The sequence below is a fragment of the Apus apus genome, chromosome 2 (genome assembly GCF_020740795.1).
Source record: "Apus apus isolate bApuApu2 chromosome 2, bApuApu2.pri.cur, whole genome shotgun sequence".
NCBI lineage: Eukaryota > Metazoa > Chordata > Aves > Apodiformes > Apodidae > Apus > Apus apus.
In genome coordinates this window covers 98,511,470-98,517,431 of record NC_067283.1, presented here as the reverse complement: position 1 = coordinate 98,517,431, position 5,962 = coordinate 98,511,470, and the positions used below count along the sequence as shown (strand labels likewise).

General features: G+C 37.4%; 1 protein-coding gene across 1 annotated transcript in view; it reads left to right on the top strand.

The window, feature by feature from the left end:
* Positions 1 to 5,962, top strand: part of SOCS6 (suppressor of cytokine signaling 6) — a 29,327-nt gene that overhangs the window by 16,962 nt on the left and 6,403 nt on the right. The gene's annotated exons all lie outside the window — the stretch shown is intronic.

Genomic DNA, 5,962 nt, shown 5'->3' with positions numbered 1-5,962 from the left:
GTCTGCTTAAAATAAAGTGATGAAAGGTGGTACTTATGCCAGTCTTTTATTAAAATGTATAAAAAGTACAATCTGGTTTGTTCCCTGTTTATGGGTTGATTCCCAGTTGGTTAGAGATATGTAGCAGGAGTGGCTGAAGGGGTTACTGTTCTGGCTGTCATCCACTCAGCTCCCCCCCCAGAGCTTACTACTCTAAAAGCAACACTGGTATTGTAATGCTGTGTGTTCTTGAGCTGATACCAGCTGGTGCTGATTTCAGTGTAATTTATCAGGTTAGTGTATCTGTCTGTGGTAGCTCAGGAGCAGGCATGCATCCCAATCAGCCATCCCTGTGTAAGTGAAGTTGTCCTGCTTTGAGCCAGGACAGTAACCTTGGGTGAGGACTGTTAGTAACTGGTTTTGGCTGTTGTAGTGATGAGATTATTGTAGTTACAAGGCTCTGTATACACAGATGAACTGTAATATACAAATGCCATTTAACACTCTTCAGTTACTCCCCAGAGGAAAAGTACCAATCAGATAGAAATATTCTGTCCTGCAACCAAATATGGGAAAGAAGAACAAGTCTTACTGGAAGCGGCCATGGACAAAGTAGTGTTTAAAAAAAAAAAAAAAGTCAGGAAAATCAAGTTGTTAAGGGACATCCTTTTTCAATAGCAGGTTAGAGGCAAGGAGTCGAAAGTATGCAGACTTCTTGAGTGGTTCTGTTCCTGGTTTTGTGTACAGTTAATTGCACTAATGGTGGTGTAGAAAAATCCATTTGTGTCAAGTTTTCATTATTATTTTACCCTACTTTTCTACTTAGTACCAAAGTTGTACCTTGCTTATTCTCTGCTAAAGGTTGGTAATAGTGATTAGGATTGCTTTGTATGTTGTGAGAACAAGAGCACCTATGGGCTGTTTTCTCTTTAAGCTTTGGAAAAGGAGAAAAAAATAAAAATAATTATACGACTTAGTGTTGAGAGGAGTTTTTTTTTGTTTCTTTTAAATTGTAATTTTTTTAATTATACTGGTCTCTAGAGAAACTGACAGTACTTTCCTCAGCTGTTCAGATTTAGATGGTAGAAGTTTAAATTTGTGGTGAATAACATCTACTCAACATTCAGGTTTTTTATTAGTTGGCATAAAAATAGGAGGGTTTAACTACTCTTGAATAGTTAGGATTATAAAGTACTGTCAGATGAGCTTCTCATCTGTTTTTTTACCTTATTCCAATTTTATATGACGGTGTGCATCTGAGCTTCTCCACACTTGCTAGAAAAGCAGGTATGCTGGAGAGGATGGGCTTAAAAGTTTGCAGTCTTATGCTGAAACAGTGTTCATCCATTAGCAAGCAAGCCACTGCTAAACCCTTTTTTTGTTTTCTTTTCAAGTTATAAAAGGATGCAATGCAATTTAGGTTATTTTAAAGATTCTTCATGCTAGAGTAATACAATATAGAAATTTACTTGAACCTCAGGGAAGGGAAAAAACCTCTCATCTTCAATATGCTAATGGCATGTATAGTGAGAAAGCTGAAAGCTGCTGTTTAATGTATACACATTCTATCAGAAGCTGACGGTGTTTGAAATAGATATTTAATCTCTCTCTACTTAATGAGTATTTTATGTGTAGTTTCTGTGCTAATACAAACTGAAACTAACAAGTACATGGCAGAAAATATCTAAAGTCAATATTTTCTGTTACTCATTTGAAGAAATAACTTCCAGTGATACAGACTTCATTATGGAAGTAAAATGAACGGGAACAGGTACGGAGAACAACTTCTTAGTAATTTACATTAATAGATTCAGGAATAAATTTAGATGCTTAGGAATTTCCAAAATGTATCACTTGAAATACATGTTACCTTAAGATGCTGTTTTTGAAACCCCTTTCCAAGTAATGCACTAATATATTTCAGTGAGAGTTTGGGGGGCAGGAGTGGAACAAGGCCTCAGACTTCTGCAGATAATTAGACTAGGATTCATTATCTGACTGTAATGAAAACCTGCTGCTTTGCAATGCCCCTGGAATATAGCAAGTTTTTTTACTTTCAATGTATTTTTAGTTATTTTCTTAATATAAATAATTATGTTAAAAATACAATAAATGGAAATAATAAATGATACATCTTGCTATGATTTAGTGTAAGAATAAAGATTTTATTAATGGATAGCCAGACTTTTTAGGAATAATGTAGCCATGGGTTAAAAAAAAAAAAAATCCAAGTTGAGTTCTCTGCTGCTTCACTTTATGGAAATAAAAGTGTTTATTTTAGAAAAGTCTACCTTAACTGAAGCATCATTGATTAGTAGTTCCATTTTTGTTATTTAAAGACAATTCTTTGTTCAACCATGCATTGTATTTTGCTGTATGTTTCCAGTATGATGTTTTCTGTCCTAACTCTTAAAAGTTAATACTGTTTTATTTCTATAGTAGCATGTTCTGGTAGCATTATTTATATTATCTGTGTAGGGAAATGAGTGCATTGAACTTACAAGTGTAAAAAATAAATGAATAAAGGCCATATAAATGTAAATAAGAAAACTTTTTGTTGGTGTACTTTTGGAAACACTGCATCAAGATAGTCCATGGAAAAATTTTGTAGCATCAAACTGAAACTACTCTCAAGTGTTGCAATATTCAAACTAGATTTGCACAAACTTTAAAAAAAATTATTTTAAACTTGCAATTTTTTTCATAAATCAGTGCTGGCCACCACACTAAAAATTAATATAGAGTCATATGACTTGCTCTTCAGATTTCGGAGAAGCAGCCTGTAATGTTTTAGCTTTAATTCTCTTTGCTAATAATTTCACATTTGTATGTGGTTAATACCTGCTATTGTACTTCAAAACAAGGTACACAAATTTAATTTAGAGTGTTTCTATAAGCACAAAAGGATCCATGGTGTTTGCTGGGTGGTGGTCTGGTAGTTTTTGTCAAGAGGCCTATGTTTCGTCTACCAGCATAATTTTAAAGATTCCAAGATGCAGGATTTGTGATGGAAGTTCGTAAGCCAGAATTTCATTCTGCCTCATTATTCTGTGTGTTAACATCTCGTTCTTTTTCTGAGTGTCAGTCTCCTGTTTTCAAGATTTGTGTTCCAGGTATTTCTGCATACTTAGCCACCAGGTTTTGAGAGCACATTGGCATACTTCTGAGTCTGTCTGTAGTCGCAAAATACCTGCCAGAAGATTTTCAAGAGGTATTGCTAGTTAGGCTGTCTAAATTCACTGTACAGCAGGTGGCACTGGAAGAGCACATCAGCGGGAGACTTCAGTGATGCTGTAATTTGTACAAAATACTAGCAAAGTTGTTGCAGCACTGAGGGCTGTGAAGAAGTTGCGTAACTCATTTTAACGTATTCCAAGAAGGGGTGCATGCTGGGTTCTTCTGCTTCAGCTCTTTTATATGTAGACAGTGGAAAATTCTATACTTGCGAATGTGCAAGTGTATCGTATAATAAGGACTGTTTATACAGCTCTTCTAAACACGTTAATATGCAGAATTACTGATATTCTTTAAATACATGCAAAGGAAAAAGTGTATCTGGATCTATTGGGGTATTTGACTTGAGGGTATATTTGCTTACTCCTGTATTGGTTGAAATACCTGTAAGAGGTGTAAAGTAGAGTGGTTCTCATAGACTTGTTTAGAGGCTTGCTCTCACGTGTAGGTGTGTTCTGTTTACTTTGGAGAGAGCTTTGACCCAGACTACCATTTGCTAGATTTTTATCATCTTTCTGTGGATGAATAAGCTAGACTTTTGGTTATATGGATGTCCTTTATATAGTTTATATTTGAACTTAAAACTTTTATTATTTCTTTACATGCAGTGTTACAATGATACATGTAATGAGTTGTGCATTTGGTAAGCTGATAGGTGGAAATAACTTTTTTGCTGATGCAGGATCAGTAGTTATTTCCAAAGTAAAAAAACTTGACTTCTCTGTGTGCTGCCGCAGAGATTTATCTGTTGAGGTTATATTTAGATATTTGCTTTTCATTTGTAAAAAAGCCACATTTTTATAGAGAAAGAGTAGTATGAGAGAAAAACCTGTTCTTTCAAGTGACTTGTTTAGCTTTTTACTTATGGAGAAACCGAACAAATGTTCTTTCAGCCACAATTTAGGTAACTAATTCTTTTTAAACACACACAAAAAATGGGTGAATTAGACAGTTTAGGGCTCTATACATCTTTTCTCCCCAGTCAGCAATGCAGTGATGTTCTTTTATTCTATCCATACGATAGAAGGCAGATTTTACTTTGTTCCATGCTTGCTTTTTTAAGGTTAGGAGTTGCAAACTATGAGGTAGTTCCCACAAGGATCAGGGGACTTAACTGGTAAAGTGGAAATAATATCAGCTTGTGGATATCGGTCAGAAGCAGTTGGAGAACATGGTGGATTTCACAAGTGGGGCTAATGTGAGGGTTTCCAGGCTTCTGGTACAGCATACAGAAAGGCACAGTTAAATTTGTCAAATGAACAAACACGCTCACTTGGTCAGTTTAGGAGCAGCATAGAATTCTGAAGTTACATTTTTCATTAATTTTGTAAGTTAATTTATTTACGTATGGTGAAAAGCGTACTGTAAATTGGTAAGATGGCAAAATCCAAATGGTTTCAGAACAGGTGGTCAAAAATACATTTTGAGTCTACTTTTAATTGACATGTAACTGTTTATCTGTGTCTGTAGCTTTTTCTTAAGTACTGTACTTGGTCAGCTATCCTGATATGCCAAATTTCAGACATATAAAACCCACTAAATGTAGTCTATTCATGTTTGTTTTTCAGTACTTCCATATTTCCCAATTATTCCAAACATACGGAGCTCATATTAAACAACAGTATTTTAAAACATTAAATTTTGTGGTTCTGCATGCATCTGTCATAAGAAAATGAAAATAAAAGTAGTATCTTAACATTTGAAAATACATACGTATGTAGAATTATAGAACGTCTTGAGTTGGAAGGGACCTATAAAGGTCATCTAGTCCAACCCCCATACAATAAAGCAGGGACATCTCACACTAGAACAGATTGCTCAGAGCCCCATCAAGCTTGATCTTGAATGTCTCCAGGGATGGGGCCTCCACCACCTCTCCAGGCAACCCATTCCAGTGATCCACCACCTGCACATTAAAGAACTTTTTCCTAATGTCCAACCTAAATCTAGCCTTTTCTAGCATTTGTCCTATCATTACATGCTCTTGTGAACAGGTCTACCCCAGCCTTCTCATAGGCTCCTTTCAGGTATTGGAAGGTCACTCACTATAAGGTCCCCAGAATCTTCTCTTTTCCAGGCTGAACAACCCCAACTCCCTCAAGCCTGTCTTCATAAGAGAGGTGCTCCAGTCCCCTCATCATTTTTGTTGCCCTCCTCTGGACATGCTCCAACAGGTCCACAGCCTTCTTGTATTGGGGGCTCCAGAGCTGGATGCAGTGCTGCGAGTGAGGTCTCACCAGGACACAGTAGAGGGGCAGAGTCGGTCTACTGACCACACTTCTTTTGATGCAGCCCAGGATGCTGTTTGCCTTTTGGGCTGCAACTGCACATTGGTGGCTCATGTCCAGCTTTTGATCCACTGGTATCCCCAAGTCTTTTTCTACAGGGCTGCTCTCTAGAATGTCTTCCCCCAGCCTGTATTGATATCTCTGGTTCCCCCCAGCCCAGGTGCAGGATCCTGTACTTGGCCTTGTTGAACCTCATGAGGTCCCCCTAGGCCCACTTCTCCAGCTTGTCCAGATCCCTCTGGATGGCATCCTATCCCTCTGGCATATCAACTCCACCACCCAACTTGTGTCATCAGCAGACTCGCTGAGGGTGCTCTCAATGCCACTGTCAACATAATTAATGAAGATATTAAACAATCCTGGTACCAGTACAGATCCCTGTGGGACACCACTTCTCACTGTTTTCAATCTGGACATTGAGCCATTGACCACTACCCTCTGGATGCAACCATCCAGTCACA